Here is a 20,856-nt window from a genome sequence, read left to right as displayed (position 1 = left end):
AAGTAGATTTGAAAGTTGTCCAGTTTATAGCTCTGCAAACCAAATAAATTAATATTTTCCCACTACCTGCCACTCAATACAAAATGTAACTTACTTCGTTTTTTGTTTCTAGATTGGGGAAATGTTTTGGTCGTTTTCCTGCCCTATATATTGATGTGTTTGAACTCATTATCAAAGGTAGTGGTAGGCATAATTTTATAAGTGGACTACTTAATTCATTTCCTTGTGCCATGACAGTTTTCTTTGTGTTTCAAGATGTCAGTTGTTATTGGGTTCTTGTCTCGTTTTATTTTTTTGTTCTTTCTTACCTTTTTCAGACATTTGCCTCTCCTGCCATCACAATTTTTCATTTATAGAAGGAATTAAGTCCGACGTTTAAGAACTATTGAAAGTAAAATTTTAGGAACTATACAGCTGTTTCTGATTCACATCTATTTTACAAGTGCAATTTGCAGAGATTCCACTGATAATACTAGTAACAACTATTATTTATCACTCTTTTACTGTATGCTAGGCATTATGTAAGTGCCTTTTGGTTGTCTTCAAAATAACAGATAAGGAAGTTGAAGCTCAGAGAGGTTAAATGACTTTTCCAAGGTCATATCAAGTTGGAGGCAGTTTGCCACTCCAAAGACCTTGACCTTAACCACTGAGCTCCATTTTCTGCCTACATACCCCCGAGTACAAGAATATTTGTGACAATAATTGTAGTACATGAAAATAATCATGTTCATATTTGAAGACTTCAAAATTAATTTAAAAACCAAAGATTATTTCACTTATATTTCATTAGGAGACCTTAACTTGTAACTCTTATTCCAGACTAAAACATGACGACTCATTTGAAATGTAATGACTACCTAAACTGTTTAAGTTCCACTCTGAGACTTTGATTTTATACTCACAAATTATGGGTAGGGGCATGGGGGACAGCTATTCGCATTCCTTTTTCTGTTGTAAACATGATGTACTGTTAGTATGAATCAGCATTCTTTCTCCTATGCAGTATTAGAAATTTTAGATTGTAAGTGGCATCTGTGGTTCATTGGATAAATCACTTTTCTTGCAAAGAATAGATTGTTTGAAATATAGTGACTGTAGAATTACTTAGAACCTTTATCTTGAAAAGTTTGATAATTTGTATCTGTGAGAAAAATACCTTAACTATTGAAGAAATGAAGTTTAGTATAGCCTTACAGTATATCAGGAGTTGGTTCAGATGGAACTTTAGCTTCTCTTACTTAGTTTATTTTCAAAGCTGAGTAGAACATACTATGTAAAAATACAGTTTTTATATTTTGAGTCTTAAATTTATGAAGTGGACAAAGTGTTCTGAAGGACAACTTTGTTGAATACACATATTTAGATACTGATTTGAAAACACAATTATTTATATACTTCCTTAGACTTTCCAAAAGAGTTGTATCTATGAGTATAAATGCAAATTCCAGATTTGCGTATATGAAAAATGGAATTCTGTAGTTTGAGTTAAAAAGACAAAACTTATTGAACAGACTGAACTATGATTTTTAATGTACAGCTAGGTCAGTATTTCCATTCTAGTCTCACATTTTAAGTATTTTTAAAGTTAGCCAATAAAATTTACTTGGCATTGATAATCACAACAGGAGCAAGAGTTTTATAAATCCATTTGGCAATATAGCTTTGAAATGTAATTTTCCTTTCACTAGGGAAGGTTGAACTCATTGTGGATTTATATAGACCTTGGATTTATTTATAAGTTTTCTCTGTTGGAAGATTTGGGATGGGTGGATAGGGTGAGGATGGGTTGGTGAATTGTTCACACATGCTAAGTACAGCCCAACTCTTAAATACCAACATGAGGGAGAAGTTCTCCACTGTACAATGAAACACAATATATACTTCATGTAGTGCCAGTTAACTTTGTTGTTGTGTACTAAGTGCTATATACTAAAAATTAAGCATATCAAGGCCCAAGAGAAACTTTGACCATATTGGATATGACATGGTTGAAATACATTTCAAATGAGTATTTGTTGTAGTTTTTAATCCCTCCTTTGTTCATAGATGTGAGAAGATTTGTGATTAGATGTCTGCTTTAACTGGATGTATATATATCTATGAAGATGGGCACTTTGATTTGAGGTACCGATATCAGGCTTTGGGCACTATCTGCGGAAAATCAGTATTAATCTAAACTAAAATTGAGAATACTGAAATATCTAACTTTTGTTTTAGACAAAATCTGCCCATATTTATTTATATCACTATTTTTGTGGTATTTTCTGCAAAAGTCAGCATGGTAGGCACTGATCTGTAAAATTAAAAAAAAAAAAAAAAAATTAACAGTTAACAAAATGCCCTCAGTCATTTAACTATTCAGAGTAGAATCACAATCCTGGTCTCACAGGGCAGATTCCTCTGCACTTAATACACAGAACGGACTACTGAACTCAGGATGGTGTAGGCTCACGTTGAAATGAACTTCTGTTGGGTGTTGTTGACACAAAGCCAGCAGTTAGAAACTGTTTGTCTGACAGGCCAGTTTACTCTTTTCTTCTTGTTTTCTTCCTTTTCTGTGCATACATTAGTGTGAACCAATTAGCTTAGTTTTCCTTGCTAAACTAAATTCATTCAGCACCATTAGCTCTCTTTTCTCTCTTCCTGACTTCCTTTTACCCTTAGGCCATCCCTAGCCTATGCTAAGTGCTATAGGAAATACAAAGAATGGTTACCAAAAATTATTAAATTGGAAAAGGATTATCTGTCTATGCAGGTTTAACTCCATGTTTCCTTGTTCGATGTTTTTACATTGCGTTTAGGTTTTCTCATTCTGTTTTCTGAGACGGAGTCTCTCTCTGTTGCCCAGGCTGGAGTGCAGTGGCAAGATCACAGCTCACTGCAGCCTCTACCTCCTGGGTTCAGGCAATTCTCCTGCCTCAGGGCCCGGTGCGGTGTCTCATGCCTGTAATCCCAGCTCTTTGGGAGGCCGAGGCAGCAGATCACGAGGTCAAGAGATCAGGACCATCCTGAACAACATGGTGAAACCCTGTCTCTACTAAAAATACAAAAATTAGCTGGGCGTGGTGGCACATGCCTGTAGTCCCAGCTACTTGGGAGGCTGAGGCAGGAGAATCACTTGAACCCAGGAGGTAGAGGTTGCAGTGAGCCGAGATCACGCCACCACCCTACAGCCTGGCCACTGCACTCCATCCTGGCGACAGAGCAAGACTCCCTCTCAAAAACAAACAAACAAAAAACAGGGCACTGATTTCTGAATTATATATCTCCCTATTCAAAGTCTTAATCTGTCCATGTGAATAGAGGTTAAGGCAATAGCAACAACAACAAAATGCTATCATTAGTAAATGTTTTATTTATTATATACAGTTAACAGAGCTTTCAGAGTGTGCTCTTAGGAAGGCACACACCTCTTGAGGTAGGTGTGTCTTGCTTAGTGATGTTGAACGAATCACAGTCCAGGCAATCTTCATTCTGCATGGTGGCATTGCTGTCTTCATGTGGACAGACAAGTAGAATGATGTTAGAAATCATATATTTAGAATTATAGACAGTAATTTTTTTTTTCAAAATGCACAAAGATGTTGTTTCTTGGAGTATAAGAGAATTGAGTTTTAGCTTAGAGCCACTTTACTGTGAGAGCAACTTTTTTTAAATTGAAAATTTCTAAGTGTGACCTCTGTTGGCATAGCTGGTATTCTTTGAAAGTAATTAAAATGAAAAGTATTGCCAGTCTATATCTTGTGTAAATCTTCTGAGTTAGCATGTTTTGAAGAGGTAGGACTGGTGTCAGAATATTCTGAGAAAGTTAGGGTGGGCCATGATTTCTCAGCTATGCTTTCTGTACTGGAAAGCAGGAGAGATTTATGCATAGGAGTGGGATAAATGGTTTAATAGATTGTTAATAAAATGCATATTCTGTTTGTTGTTTTTGTTGTTGGTCCTTAGAGTTCAATTCAAACTTGTATATTCCACTTATCTGGATGGTAGAGTTGTTAGCTTCAGGGAGAAGGTCTGTGACAAGTAGAATTTCACATAAATGCCACCATAGTAACACTTGAAATACTTCACATTAGATTTGGGTCAGTTAGGATTTTTAGCTAGGCTGTTCACTTTCACTTTGGAAGGCAAATGCCAGATGTGTGTTATTTTCTAGGCAGGTGCTGAATTTGAGTCAGCTAACTTTGCCAGAATCCCCTTAAATATAAAATAGCAAGTAAAATCAGGCTCTTTCCATTAAACACCTTATAGTTGTTGTTGTTGTTGTTTTTGAAGCTGAAATTCATATATGTTATTTTGAACCATTTATAACATCTAGATACAAGGGTCTAAATTAAGCATTTATTTATAAAATCCATATCCATGCAATTAAGTTTTTTCTATTTTACTGTGATTCTTTAGCATTAGGATATAGGTATTTCTATTTATTTTGACTGCTATTGCTAGCTTGAGACTCAGTATAATGGGAGAAAACCAGAGAAATTAACAGTAAGCTTTGCAAATTGTGGTTTTTATCTTAATTCCATGCATTAGGTTGTCTAAGCCTTGTTTGCTATTTCATGAATGATTCATGGATGTCTATAATCAATGGAAATGTGTTTTTTGGCCTAGGCACCGTTACATTTTGCCTTCTCATCTACAAAGAGTAAAGAGAGAGTAAGAAGTATGTGTAGGTTAGCATTTAGCTGAGCACAGTGGCATGTGCTGTAATCCCAGCTACTCAGGAGCCTTGAAGCAGGAGGATTGCTTGAGCCCAGGAGTTGGAGGCTGTAGCGTGTCCTGATTACCTGTGAATAGCTACTGCACCCCAGCTTGGGCAACACAGCAAGATCCAGTCTCTTAAAAAAAAAAAGATGTACGTAGCACTTAATAACGGCCAAGTAGGGAGTCAGCAGTTTAAATCAATGTAGTCCAATTTTGGAGGATCTCTTAACTGCCTGCTTCCATGCAAGGTTGCTTTTGTGGTGCCATTGTGTATAGAATTGTTTGTTTTCACTACTTTTTAGAAAGTAGAATTAAGGACTTCCTTTTTTTAAACCAACAGTTTTGGCCTTTTTGGTGCCAGTTACATAAATTTCACAAGCAGAAGTCACACATTAGTGTCAACCTAATGGTCTGGAAATTTGTTAACTATCAGTATGACAAAACCCTAGCACGGTTTTATCATGTTTCCCTGAGAAGTGAAAAGAACTGGGAAAGCAAGCATATGATCGGCCAGAGTTTCAGTGGAAGGATGAATGGGGAAACTTTTAAGACACGTACCAGTGTTGTATTTGAGTACTGAGACTTCTAAAAATCTCTACCTAGACTATAAAAGACTATCTTTAAAAGGAACAGCTGTGTCATAATTATTGAATTGGTGGCTTATTCTAGAGTATAGAGAGTAGTGACCAGTGAAAACAGTTGATCTCTCAGCTTTTCAGTTCTTTGTCATTAAAAAGGCTATTTGATCTAGATTACTAATTCTTCCTTTTAAGTGGCGGTTTTATTACAGTCCAGAAAACACTTCTGTTTCCTGGGTTATAAGACAGAGTATAAAAATAGAAGATAGTTTTGAACTCATGTGTTTTGAAGACTGTATCATGATTACTTACGCTATTATATTTGAATAGAATAGAAATGTACAATTCTTTGACTTAAACATCTGTTGGACAAGTTAGTTTGGTTTGATGAATCTTATTAGTATACAACAGCAGATTTTGTTTTGTTAACCGAGTAGAATTTAGATTTTTTTTGTAACTAGATACTTTGGGACAGTTAAATTTTTTCTCTAATACAGAGGTTAGATGTTTAATTGTTGCTGCTGCTTCAAAATGTTCACAAAATTTCATAAAATCTTTATTGTCTGACACATAAACTATTTGCACTTGTGCACTAACATATTACATATCAAAGTCTGGTTCAAACTTCCTCTTTAAAGTGTCTTTTGGAAATAGGAAATGATAGCCTTTTGTAAAATATTGCTGTTATCTTTTAAATGTATTTTTAACATATCCTAAATGCAAGAGCATATTGCTTTAAACCATAATGTGTGTGCCCTGCGTTTATCTATTTCCAATATTCTAATTTATTTCCTCCTCCTCCTTTTTTTTTTTTTTTTTTGTGAGACAGGGTTTCGCTCTGTTGCCCAGACTGGAGTGCAGTGGTGCAATCTCTGCTCGCTGCAACCTCTGTCTTCTGGGTTCAAGCGATTCTCCTGCCTCAGCCTCCCTGAGTAGCTGTGACTACAGGTGTGCAGCACCATACCAGCTAATTTTTTTTTTTGTATTTTCAGTAGAGATGGATTTCGCCGTGTTGGCCAGACTGGTCTTGAATTCCTGACCTCAGGGGATCCGCCCGCCTCGGCCTCCCAAAGTGCCCTGTGTACAGGCATGAGCCACACACTGGCCTATTTCCTCCATATTTTTAAAATGAAAAAAAAAAATAACCCTCTTTCACATCATAGTGAATAAAAAATTCTTGGAACTGAAAGATCATTTAGAATAGCTAGCATGCCTATTGTGCTTATCATGTGCCAAGTAGTGTTCTAAGACTTTCTCATAGTAATTCACATAATCCTCAAACCTATGATGTAGCTGCTATTATGATCCTATTTTAAAGATGGGAAGAAAAAGGCACTGAGAAGTTAAATGACTTGTGCAGTGATTTGCACCTAATTTAATTAGCCAGTTAGAGGCCAAATTGGAAATCCAACCCAATCTGGCATTTGCAGTTTTTGGCTTGTGAAACTTGGTTCTCTTAAAACAAACAAGCAAAAGACCAAGAAAGCCAAAAAAGAATTAACTAGTAATTTTCGAAATAAAGTTTCAAGCTGACTTTGTCATTATAGGTAAGGCTTTGACAAGGCTTAATGCTGTGTATGCCATTTTCTCTACAGTGAGGGTCTGCAGGCTCATATCATTGTGTACTAGCTACTAAAGTCCATGAAGTCAATAAATTGCCTATTATATCAGACATGATAATCTGCCATTAATTAATAAAAGAAAATGCAGGTCACAGAAATGATATTATGCTGTTTGTTGGCTTCAAATGAAGTTACACAGATAATGCTTTCAACAGGATGTGTGTTTAGCTTTTCTATTAACATGGTTATTTTGTTTTGAAAGACAGAAAAGGGGGCCCAGCCCCACTCTCTTTGATTGCTCTGTTTATAAAGAACTTCACAAGTTTTACTCAGTAAAAAAATTCTTAAAAAGTAATTTAGAATTCCCATAATCAGAAGCCTATATAGGACCTTTTTACGCAAAGTGAAGAAAATTTTCAATTCAAAAGCAAATTTCAGCTTTTATTTAGAAAAGAGTACATTCTTTTGTTCCAGCAGTGAAAAACAATTTTTAAAAAGAGAAAATACTACATTCTAAGAGTGACTAGCAAATCCTTTCAATTACTTTTAAAAACTTAATTAATTAATTGATATATATTTTTTTGAGACAGGATCTTACTCTTTCACCCAGGCTGGAGTGCAGTGGTACAATCACAGCTCACTGCAGCCTCGACCTCCCAAACTAGATTGATCCTCCTGCCTCAGTGTCCTCATTAGCTGAGATTACAGGTGTATACCACGACATCCAGCTAATTTTTGTATTTTTTTGTAGAGACAGGATTTCACCATGTTGGCCAGGCTGGTCTCTAACTCCTGGTCTCAAGTGATCTGCCCACCTCTGCCTCGCTAACTGCTGGGTTTACAAGCATGAGCCACCACACCTAGCCAAAAAACCCTTAATTTATATTGGACGGTTTTTGTTTCATTTTCACTATATGTCAGATTATCATACCTTAACAGACATGGCCTTTATATTTTATAAAATGTTTAAAAAAAATAGTCCATCCTTTCTCTCAGATTTCCCCAGGTTTTGTTTTGTTTTAAATATATATAGGGGAAATTATAGCTGCTCTTTATAATCAGTACACAGGGTTTTTGGTTGCTTATGAGTATCTGTGATATAATTAACAGTATTTACCATGAACACAAAAAGAGATTTTAATTGCTTACCACCTAGAATTTACTTTATTCACAACTGCTGTTTTCTTTTTCTCTTGTCTTTTAAAGCAGTTTCTAAGCATATATAATAAAGTTATAATTTAATTAATACTGTGAAATATGTTTTTAGTGTTTGAGCAATTCATGCTGTTTCTTAAATCACTGGTTAAATTCACCTTTAAAATTTTAACTTTGAGTATTTATATTGTAACTCACAGTTAAGTCTCTTGAAAAGTTTGTTTCATTTACTTTCTAGCAAGGGTTTGACCACATCTTTTTAAAACAGAGATGGAAATATATATATAAATATATATATATATATATATATATTTCCTTTTCCTTTTCCTTTTTCTTGCTCTGTCACCAGACTGGAGTGCAGTGGCACCATCACTGCAACCTTGAACTCCTGAGCAGAGGTGATCCTCCTCCCTCAAGTCTGTTGTATCTACGACTACAGGGTTGTACCAATATGCCCAGCTAATTTTTTTATTTTTTTGTAGAGAGAGGTCTTGTTATGTTGCCCAGGCTGACCTTGAACTCCTGGGCTCAAGTGATCCTCCCACCTCAGCCTCCCAAAGCACTGAGATTACAAGCATAAGCCACTGTACCCAGCCTGGAAATATATTTTATACATTAGAATATAAAGAGGTGCAAATTTAAGAAGGAAACTTTTCTTGCATACCTACATTCTGCTAGTCATAATATGCATTTTATTTCATCAAATTCTTACTACTAGCTTGGGAGAGAGAACTTACCCCATTTTGTAGCTGAGAACAGTAAGGTTCAGAGAGATGAATTAAGTCATATTGTTAGGTCTCCACATATTGCCAAATGTGCCTTAGGGGTCAGATCACCTCTGGTTGAGAACCACTGAGATATATCAATTGGATTGAAAACTGACTGTAAATATAATATACAGTCACTTGCCAATATATTCTTATCAGTCTTTTCTTATTCTCTGATCCTTTTTAAATGTAGCCATTACATATAAAATCGTGGCAAAATATATATGTTTAAATTTTTATCTTGAAAAAATGTGGAGGCAAATTGTCTTTTAAAAATGTGTAGGTTATTTTAAGTTATAAAGAACTCTATTAGCCTATACTGGATACTTACAGTTTTTATTAATCATCTTAAATAATGAAAATGTTTTTCTAAAATCTTTCGTATGTGGACAGATTACTCTCCTTCAAAAAAAAATATTGTAGCAAATTGCTAATCCATTTTGTGGAATGGTGGCATGGCCAGACCATTATAATGCAGCAGAATGCTGTGGAATCCAAGAGTCATTTCCCCATAGTAACTCCAGTTCAAATGAACAGCAAGTATTTATGCAAATTCTGGAATTTGAACCTGAAACTATATATTTCCAAAAATCTCTTTCTGGTATGACATAGAGCCTCCTCTAGTGATACAAATGGAACTTCTTGATTACATGAAAGCCCTGATTTGTTTTTCATTCCCCATCCAACCGCTAGCATTTTTCAATTTAGTCTATACTCATTTCTGAGCAATGATAGTGCATGCAGTAAAGTAGGCATGTTTTAGGTATACAGAAGCAATATATATAGTCCTACCCACATCTTACAGTGTAGTAAGAGAAATGACAAACATTAAGTTACATGAATGGGATTACAAAGCAGTATATCAACAAATGTACAATAATGTAGTAGGCATACAGTGCAGGAAGGGCAGTGGGCACTGTGCCCATGGCTGTCTGTCTCTCAGTGTTCTTGGCCATGTGCGTACCTTGCTATGAAGGCTACAACCTGCCATCTATTTTAGATCATCACAACAGGAGTAGTTAGAAATGAAACACAGAAATAAGGGGAATCTTGGTTAATGGGACTCAAGTGCTAAAAGGTAGGAAAATGACTCTTGGTTATAATCTCAGCTGAAGTATGTGGGCATTTAATGGTGAATGCTGTGTTCTAAACCTTGTTCAGCTAGACAGTAAATTTATCTGCTAAATGATAGGAACTCATAACACTTGGATATATACAGGAGTCTAAGTAAATTCTTGTTGATTTTTAATTTTCTTACTAGAACCTAATAAATTGTATCTGGTATATTTTCTATTTGAAGAATACCTCTAGTTGAATAAGTATAAAATATGGTTAAGCATGAGGCTCTCAAAAGCTATCATGAATATAAGGATATTATAAGACCGTGTCCTTTTTATAGGTAGTCATTTGTAGCTACATCAGATGGAAAGTGTAGAGCAGGTCTGGTTTTATTGAGCATATAATGTAAAGCCTACCTTGAGGGTCCTTTATTCTTGATACAAACTTGAGTCTAATCTTTTCTCCCTGTATAGATTCTACTTCCCTGCTCCCTAGGCCATCTGTTCTTTTTCTAGTATGTGGTTTTATTGTGTTGAGATAATTCTCTCTCCCTCTCCCCTCTCCCCTCTCCCCTCTCCCCTCTCCCCTCTCCCCTCTCCCCTCTCTCCATATTGTGCCTTAAAAGTCTTCATTTATGCTGCCAGAGGGTAGAGGCAAGTCTTCTTTCCTAACAATCTCATGATATGTTGAAATCCCCTTCAGTAATATACATTGTGTTCCACACCCACCACACACACAGACACACACACACACATGCACGCATGCACTTATGTTCTCCCTCATATGTATATACCATCCCTTAAGAACGGATGATCATTAAGTTAGCCACAGATTATCTGAAGTTATCTGATAGCAGTTTGGTAACAAAGGGGGATGCGAGAAGGTGGCTGAGAGGGTTAAGGTCCCTCCCTATTAATAGTCCTCCCTTTCCAGCTTTCTAGGAACAAATGAGTATCATGAGAGCTAAAGACCTTCAGAAAGTGAGGATCAACAACTACAAAATTTATTTTCTGGGACATTGCTCTCTTGAAAATCACTGAGTATTTCTACTAATTTTCTTTTAATACATGTTTTCTTTGTGACTACTTCCTTGCCTCCATCTACTTTCACCCTGTCAGGCCTCCTTTTAGAGAGAGAATAGGAGTGAAAGAGAAAGAGGAGGACGTTTATTTTTCAAATTTGCATCCAAGGAGGGCTTCACATAAATTCTCACTTGAAAGCACCATCCAGAGATTCTGAGGATGAGAATATAAAAAGAGTTATAAAAGTGGTGAATCATGTTTCCTGTAGACCCCAGCAGATGATCATTTGTGTTCTTCAGCCTCTCTCATTCCATTTCTAGTGCACCTAGCTGTTGTCAAGGGGTGTTGTCATTCTTGGCAGTTATTTAGTAAGGAGGAGAGAAGGCTGTTCCCAACATGTAGGGGAATGTTGCTTATTTATTCAAGAGGAATACTTCTGAACATTGTTATTGCTAAATATATTATTGTAAACCTGGAGAAAAGGGAATGAAAAATCATTCAATTAGACAAATAAATGTAGATTGAGCATACCCTATCTGAAATCCTCCAAAATCCAAAATTTTTGAGCACCAACATGACACTCAAAAGGAAGTGCTCACTGGAACATACAGGATTTCAGATTGTTGGATTTGGAATGCCAACTGGCAAGTGCAATGCAAATATTCCAAAATCTGAAAAAAATCAGAAATCTGAAACACTTCTGGTCTCTAGCATTTTGGGTAAGGGATACTCATCTTGTATTATTTTGACATATCAGAAAATACTGTATAATGGTAGGTAGACAACATGAAGACTTTTAATACCTCTTTACTGATTATTCTACCAGTTACTATAGCAAATAAAAGTTAAGGCTGGGCTCTTTGATCTTTGCATCTTGCATCAGAAAAAGGTGTAAGTGAACCAAACATGCATAAGAGTCAGTGAGTCGGTAGTTCACCCACTTGTTCCCAGGTGGTAGTTGTGAGACCTTATGCAAATTGTATTTGTTGCCTGGACTCAATACTGAAAGCAGTCTGAAAGATTGCTTCTAGAACTCTGTTGTGACCGTGCACTTAACTTAAAAACTCATCAGTGACCATTTTAAATGCATCATTTTGGCATTACGAATACACATCTCCACTTTGAGAGTGAAGGAAAAAAAATGATACAGTTTAACTAGTGTCCCTAAGAATAACTAGTCTCACCTATCGATGGCAAAGTTTAAATTCCCCATTAGTTTTCTATTTTTTGCCTAGAATATCTATTGGAAGCCTCTCTTCAATTTCGTGGATAAACCAAGGAAGATACCAGTGTTGGCACTGAATTACAGAATGTGTTCACTAGAGGATAAACTAGTAGATCCTGAGTTGAGTCAGCATGAACCAGAGTCCTGGGGCCAAGCTCTGTCTGTACTGCATTTTATTCTCAGTGTTTAGCCCTGCTTGTGGGTGGCCTTCTGGATGTTTACTAAAATGAAAATTCAGTTTTTGTGAACAGACATTCATATGTATGCGCACATGCACACACACTGTGAGTACATGAGTATTTTAGAAAATGGGGACACTGAGGTCACTCTGGAGAGTCATTGCACATCAGATGTGGGTCCTGTCACTTGGGTTTAATATTTCACCAACCCTAGTAGTATCCAGCTGACACTTTTATTAGCAATATTGAACGAATCATGGAATTTTTGACAGGAAAATTTTATGATTGGGAAGAAACAAGTCCAGTAGCCTGGCTGCTTTTTGGTTTTTTTTTTAAGGCAGAGTTTCGCTCTTTTTACCTAGGCTGGAGTGCAATGGTGCGATCTCGGCTCACTGCAACCTCTGCCTCCGGGTTCAAGCGATTCTCCTGCCTCAGCCTCTGGAGTAGCTGGGATTACAAGCGTGCCCCACAATGCCTGGCTAATTTTTTTGCATTTTTAGTAGAGACAGGGTTTCACCATGTTGACCAGGCGGGTCTTGAACTCCTGACCTCCAGTAATCCACCCGTCTCAGCCTCCCAAAGTGCTCGGATTAAAGGCATGAGCCACTGTGCATGGCCTTATGGCCTGGCTGATTTCTTGTAATTAATTAGTAGAAAAGACGGGACTCATAATAGGCTATCCTGTTGCCTGCACAGTCTTTTTATTGGCAAGTGTTTTTGTAGTCCTTGATATGTGCATGATCATATATCTTTATTAATCTTTGTAATCCATCTGAATACATCTAGTTGGATATAATGAACTTGGATTAACGTGAACCCCATATTGAGATGCTCAAATAAATAGCATTTTAATCTCTTATATTGCTGTTAAATTGAATCTCATGAAAGGAAGTTAGAAATCAGCATATATATGTACACACTAATTTGTTGGGGTTAGTAGACATTCAGTCTTATCTCTCACCCCTTAGGTTTCATTATTTTGTGTTGACATCAGATATTCAGAATGATATTCCTAAGGACTGTAAGATCTTAAGTCATTGAGAAAGATAAAATTATATTTTGAATGCTATATTTTGCTAAAATAGGAAATTATGATCATACAATTTCAGGAGGGCTTTGAATAATAAATAATAATGAACCACATTTGGTGATGATAGTGGGGTAACATAACTTGTCATCTCATGAGTATTCTGATTAATAGTGGCTTTGTTGTAGAATCTCCATTTTGCAGGTGTAAAGATCAGAAATTCTAAAGCTTAGTGTGTTTTCAAAACTGGTACTGTGAGCAGCTCTTGAGCATTGACCCTTGGCCACGGACTGCTGCCAGGTGTTCAGGCAGGATACGTGGAAGAGAAAGCTACGTTTCTCTTCCTGGAATCCTCTGATTCTGTTGAGTGTCGTTACTTTTGCTGCTACTATCCAAGAAAACAGAAGTGGGGGGTGATGAGTTTCCTAGTTTAGAGGCTTTTCTGGGAATGCTCCCTAGCCACTTGCATGCACTTAATTCACCTTTTCCCTTGATCTATGAGAGGCCACAGCATAATCATTTCTGTATCACTAGCTGCTAATGCTTCCTAAGTGGAAGAGAGATTTAAGTTAATGCAACTACAGAGTCTTTCATACCTGGAATTTCTAATGTATTTTTTCCTTTTTTTATTTTTATTTTTATTTTTGAGACAGGGTCTTGCTCTGTCACCCAGGCTGGAATATAGTGGCACTATCTTAGCTCACTATAGCCTCTGCCTCCCATGTTCAAGGTTGATTCTCCTGCCTTAGCCTCCCGAATAACTGGGACTACAGGTGTGTGCCACCACAACTGGCTGATTTTTGTATTTTTAGTAGAGACGGGATTTCACCATGTTGGCTAAGCTGTTCTCGAACTCCTGACTTCAAGTGATCCACCCACCTCGGCCTCCCAAAGTACTGGGATTACAGACATGAACCACCATGCCCTGCTTTTCTTCCCCTAAATTTTAATGATGGTTCCCAGTGCTTAGTTCGCATTAGAAGCTTCCATAGCCAGGATGCAGATGTGTACATCATATCTTCCCAGCCCTCTGCCTTCCCCTGCAGATGCCCATTTTCTCGTGTGGCATGCTCTCCACAGAGCTCATACTGGCCTCCCATTCTTAAGATCCCATATGAGTGGGAAGCCCTCAACGGTGTTATGCAAAGTCATTCTTTTGGAAAAAGAGCCTGGAAGTAAGGGGTAGAGTGGATTTCTATGAGGCATAACTAACTAGTAGGAAAAAGCCCCAAGGCTGCTTGGTGTCGATCCTATGCTCGACTCCAATTTTCTGATTATTCTTGGTCATATCATTCTTTCTACTGTACTATACCAGTCACTGAGTACACAGATGATGTCTCAATTTCAATATCTTCTCCTGTTACCAAGAAATCTAGCTTAGATTAACACTCAATTTTGTAACATTTCATGAACACTTTATTCAGAAAAACTGGTTCTACCTTATTTACTCCACCCAAGGGAAGTAGTTGGTGTATTGTGTGTGGGTCAGTATTTCTATATCTTACATGAAATTTGGAAGAATTTTATGCAACCAAATCTGACCCTTCAATTTCAGAAAATTGATTTCTGAGAAAGCAGATGAATTTTGATTTACCGTATGTCTCTAAGGATGAAAGCAAGCAGCATTAACTCCCACAGAATCGTGATCATCCCTCAGTTGGTCTAATTCTATGCTAGCTTTTATCATTTTCCCCATTATAGGTTGAAAGCTTCAGATGTCCCAGTTTCCCGGGGTCTTAGGATTCTACCCTGGCTCTGGCAGCCTACCTTCATTGTTTTACCCACCAAAGGAAATGGTAGAAACTCAGCTCTGAGGCAGGGGTTTATGGCTTCCACTAAGGTATCCCTAAGAATAGGGCATATGCTTTGAGCTTTAAACTATGTAAATGGCGATGCAGAATGGCAGATGCTTGAAAGATAGGTATAGTCGCTTAATGCCTAAGATAGACTAACACAAGAAGATAGATTCTTGATGTGTGTAGTTATGGACTCCTTGGCTGCAAGTGTAGAAATGCAACTCAAACCAGTATAAGCAAACCTGGAACTTATCACCTCTTGTAAGTGGGAAGTCCAAAGCTACAACTGGCTCAGGGCAAGTCTGGATGGAAGGAATTAAATGATGTCATCAGGACCTTCTCTTTTTCTCTACTTTCTTGTGTTGGCTTTTTTTCAATTAGGACCTTATGTCATGGCAGAGAAGGTCATTAGCAGTTCTGCCTTATGTCATTTTAACAGCCAATAATCCCCTCTCAAAAGGATCTTTCCTGATAGCTCTAAAAAAAAATTATAGGAATGACTCTCCCTGGTCCAGGTTGGATTGCCTGCCCATTCCTGAGCCAGTCTTGCCAGGGGGCTGAGATTAAGGCAAGCATTTTGGCTAGTCCTGGTCACTCTAGAGGCTGTGAGGAAGTGGGGATATTAGTCCCATCATGAACCATGTGACCTGACAGTGGAGGGTTGCTTGCGTGTGTTGTAGAGGGGTAAGCCAAGGTTAAGGTTTGTGTTTTATATTTCCTTACCAGCTTTTTATCAACCCCAGAGCCTAGGAAAGTCCTTCTTACTCAGGAATTATTCAGGTATACTAACAAGCATAGCATTTCCTCACGAGAGCCACAAATAATGTTGAAAATCCACTCTATGCCATTGATTGTACTAGATCCACTGGCAATGAGAAAAGACATTTCGCTCACTTGGAGTGTATGTCATTGTGGAGGTGATGGCATATTGAAAAAAAGGTAGGATATAAACAGTTCCATCATAAGGGGAAGCATCTACTGGGGTAATTCCAGGCAGAGAGGGCATCATGTACAAAGGTTCGGTAGTGAGAAGAGGGAGCAAGGCCTTTGGAATAATGAACTCCAGTTGTTCCTCATACGTGCAGCAGAAATAGCGAGAAGTCAGGATTATGGAGATTGGTGAGGTGAGATCATCCAAGGGCCTTTTGCTTGGGAAGCCATTTTACTTTAATCTTGAGTACCATGGGGACCATTGACGGATTGATACAGGGAAATGAAATGATGATTTTTTTTTTTTTTTTGAGACGGAGTTTCACTCTTTTGCCCAGGCTGGAGTGCAGTGGCACGACCTCGGTTCACTGCAGCCTCCGCCTCCCGGATTCAAGCGATTCTCATGCCTCAGCTACCTAGTAGCTGGGATTACAGGTACACACCACCACACCCAGCTATTTTTTATATTTTTGGTAGAGATGGGGTTTCGCCATTTGCTCAGGCTGGTCTTGAACTCCTGGCCTCAAGTGATCTGCCCGCCTCAGCCTCCCAAAATGCTGGGGTTACAGGCATGAGCCCCGGTGCCAAACCAATTCATTCATTTTAGAATGAATGCCCTGCCCTGGGGTGAATGGACTAGAGGAGGGCAATACTGGAGGGTTAGGCAAGTTTAGCCTGTGGAAGTGATCCAGATGAGATGTGAACTGAGGGGTAGTGGCAGAGGGGATGAAGATAAGTGGATTCTAGGAAGTGACTGACTTTTAAGGGAACGAGGAGTCACCCCAGGTCTTACAAAAGATCTGGCTTTGTCTCCTGTGGATATCCAGGTTCCCTATGATCCATGTCATGCCATTACCATAAACTAATCAGTAGATTTTCTATATTGATGAAATATGAATGTGAGAATGTTCGTAGTAGCATTAGTCATAGTAGTCCCAAAATGAAAACAGTCCAAACATCCATCAGCTGATGAATGGATACGTAAAACTTGCTTATATACTTCAGTGGAATATTATTTGGCAATAAAAAGAAGTGAAATACCGATATATGCTACAAAATGGATGAGCCTTGGAAGCATTATATTTATTGAAAGAAGCCAGTCATAAAGGCCACATACTGTATGATTCCATTTATATGAAATATCCAGAATAGGCAATGCTGTAGACATAAAAGATAGACTAATGGTTGCCTGCTGCTGGGATTGGGGAGTGGGAGAAAATGGGAGTGAGTGCTAATGGATATAGGGTTTCTTTTTATAGTGTTAATAATGTTCTAAAATTGATTGTGGTATTGGTTGCACAACTCTGAATATACTAAAAACTATTGTACATTTTATTTAAATGGATGAATTGTATGGCATGTAAATTATATATCATTAAAGCTATTATAAAGATATGAATGTGGGAGTAAAGTCTAGAAAACAGAAAACTGGCTGGTGGAATCAGGCATATGGAATACATCAAAAACAACAGTGAGGAAATAGCAAAAAACTGGAAAAAATTTAAATGTCTAACAGGAGGATGGATAAATTGTAGTGTATTCATTTTTTAAAAAATGACAGTGAGTACCCGATAACTAAGAAATTCACATAAAAGTATGAATAGTCTATAAACATCACCTAAAAATAGCATTTGTCGGAACATTTAGAAGTAATTTTTTTACTCAACTGTCTAGCCCTTAATACTGCTATTAACATTACCAAAGAACACCATTTAGGAAGGTAAAGAAACCATGTATTTTAGCAAAGATTTTATTTTAAAATGTAGGGCTTTTATTTTTTAAAAAGTTTCAGGATTAGTTTCATTTAACCAAAAGATATAGCTATATCTTTAGAACATCTTTACAGAAGAACCAGTAAATATTTTCTCATCTGAATTGTGAGTTTCTTAAGGTTAGGGTAAATAGAGAAAAGAAGAGATTATTACTTGGAAAAACAGAAAAGGCAAGAGAAAGTCGTAATGTACAGTAAAGTTTCAGAAGGAAATTGGACAGTTGAGGATCACTCAACATTTAGTGACTTCTGTCATACTTTTTTGCAAAAATGTTATACAGACCATTTTTGGCCGTTCGTCTCATTTTGTTTTACATAATCACTGAAGCAATGAGGAAAAAAAAAAAAAAAAAACACCTGCTTTAAATGAAGAACCCGAGGAGAAGAAAAAAAAACTGAAGAACTTGCCCATGGTTGGTACTAGGGAATGAAGGGTAAAACACAAGTTGGGGAAATCTAGGTTCTTCTTAAATGGGATCTTAGAAATTGTTTTTTAAGAGAAGGTATTTGTGCTTTAGTATACTTACATTTTATTATATGTTATTCATTCTGAAATTATTTTACTTAGACATTGAGACAGCAGAATGAAAGTGGCTAGTAAAGAATGAAAATATCAGAAAATTTAGAATGCCATGTTGATGATGTCTGCTTTTTAAAGGTCTGTATATCAGAATTTGAGAGAATTGTTTTGAGACTAATGGGTGTATGTATTAGTCCTCATGCTGCTATGAAGAAATACCTGAGACTGTGTAATTTATAAAGGAAAGAGGTTTAATTGACTCACAGTTTCACATGGTTGGGAAGGCCTCGAGAAACTTACAGTCATGGCAGAAGGGGAAGCAAACATGTCCTCCGTCACAAGGCAGCAGGCAAGAGAAGAATAACTGAGTGAAGGGAGAATCCCCTTATAAAACCATCAGATCTCAGTGAGAACTTACTATCACAAAAATAGGATGGGGGAAACCACCCCCCAATTCAGTTACCTCCCACAGGGACCCTCCTAGACATGTGGGGATTATGGGAACTACAATTCACGATGAGATTTGGGTGGGGACACAACCAAACCGTATCAGTCAGTGTACTTAAAATTTGGCATTCAGAAGTTTTTGCTGCCGTATTTTGAATTTACTTCTTAAATCACCTCAATTTGCTATTCTTTAATGTTAATCTTTTTTTTCCCCTAAGAGCAAGTTTCTCATCTTGGACGCTGGAGGATTTATTTGTCTTTCCTGAGAATTTCCTTTCCTTATCTTTTTAATTGCGGTGCTGTTATGGGTCCTGTCCTAAATTTCTTCCTTAATTTCTTTTTAATTTTACATTAATGATCTGTGCCTCCTTTTATCTTGGAGGAAGAAATTGGTATTCTTTGAGTGTACTGTGAAATTCTTCCATTAAAATTAACAGCAAATATTGAAATACGTCTCTGATAATTAGGGAATCATTCATAGAAAGAGGAACAATTCTAGATGTTTTCAAAGGTCTTTTCAGTCAATATTTTACCTTACAGCTCAGTGGACAAAAAGCTCTTTGCAAAGTTTAGTATTTTTTTGGCCAAACTATTTCTGCTATACTACCAGCTACATAGCCTTTATAGTTGTTGAAAGTGTTTAAACATGAGAACCATCGCCTATCTATATATCTATGACATAAGATTTTCAGTGCCCTTTTAAAAAATAACACATATTCTACTGTTGCTTGCATCTGTTCCATGCTAGTTCTCTAGAAGAACTGCCAGTTAGAGTCTAGTTCTTTGTGTTGGTGTTCTAATTAATCAGGAAAGCAAAATTTGCTTTTATGTCTTTGTGAAAGCCCTTGCTAATTAGAAACATTACTTCAAAATTTTTTTCATATTTTCTCTGCTGAGCTTGTTCTTCTTTGGTTAGCTGTTCTTTGTTTTTTTAATTAGAGTAATACTACATAGACAACCTGTTTTAATGTATCAGATTCCTACATATAAAATAATTTAAGTAGGAGTTGATCCTTTGTATTGCTAAAGATTATTCAGTTTTAAAAAAGAACTCAGCAGGTTTTCTTTTTAAATATTAAATTTCTTTTGTATATCGAAAATACAGTTCAAATTTACATGATTTATATAGTATTTTTAAGGATACAATTCTCTAATAAGCTAAACTGCAACTATATATAAGTGCTTATTTCTTTTTAAGGACTATATTCTACTCTTAGATGATTTCTCATTATACCTACTGAATTTATGGTGATTTCAGTTTACTGGAAATTTCCTGTGGTTAATTAAGGATACAGTTTTGCAAGTAAAGTTTGATAACTCTAAATGAGAGAAATAAAACTTGAGAATTAGATAATTTTAGAAGATGGCATATTTGTACTTTATTTTGATTTTTGGAATATCTGTTAATTTAAAATAATCAGAACTACAGATGAACCTACTGACTGGGTAAAGATGCCTTTTGATTAGGTATATATGAGTTTTTTATGTGCAGAAATTTTAATATATTTAATTGTAGTGTAAATCTGTTAGGTCTGGAAATGGTATAGCTTACTGTGCCAGTTCTCTAGCCGAAATCTTAATTGTGGGAGATGATGCATCTGTGTTTCAGTTGTGGACACTAAGAGGTGAGACAGTGGAGTGAGCGAGCATCTTGAGTGGTAGTAGAGTTCATGAGTAGCGATGAGATTGAGGTCCTGATTATGAATACTTTTCAGTTCGTATTTTATGTGGATTGTTGCATTGCAGGCCACCAGTGATTTTGTAAAGGAGTCTTAGAATAATTGCTGTGTTCTATAAGCAGTATCTTTTGGAGAGTTATTTTGGAAGAAAATCATTTTGCTAAATATGAGAATAAATATTTACTTGATCATTAAAGACTGTATTTGTAATATGAATGTAAAACGGATTTGTGGATAGAGCTAATGTTGAGCAAATTTATGATGGGATTGTACCAAAATTATTCAGAGAATTTTTGAAGGATGACATAAAGCAGAAGGATTTTGTGACAGGTAATTAGTTTAAAAAAATACTGTAAATTTTTGACCCTACTTAAAAAACCCTGGAGTTGTGTAACGCACCTGCAGATGGCAAGATTGAGCACACAGTAGGTT

At 36.8% G+C, this 20,856-nt stretch overlaps 1 protein-coding gene across 44 annotated transcripts in view; it reads left to right on the top strand.

The window, feature by feature from the left end:
- Window positions 1-20,856, top strand: part of NCOA2 (nuclear receptor coactivator 2) — a 295,480-nt gene that overhangs the window by 112,116 nt on the left and 162,508 nt on the right. For 4 of the 44 annotated variants that reach the window (XM_065519353.2, XM_073998962.1, XM_073998961.1 and 1 more), the window contains exon 3: window positions 113-177. The exons of the other annotated variants lie outside the window; for them this stretch is intronic. The gene's annotated coding sequence lies outside the window, so the exon portion shown is untranslated. The remainder of the gene's footprint in view (window positions 1-112; window positions 178-20,856) is intronic. 44 annotated transcript variants of the gene reach the window in all.

The sequence above is a fragment of the Macaca fascicularis genome, chromosome 8 (assembly GCF_037993035.2).
Source record: "Macaca fascicularis isolate 582-1 chromosome 8, T2T-MFA8v1.1".
Classification (NCBI taxonomy): Eukaryota; Metazoa; Chordata; class Mammalia; order Primates; family Cercopithecidae; genus Macaca; species Macaca fascicularis.
This window is presented reverse-complemented; position numbering and strand designations above follow the sequence as displayed.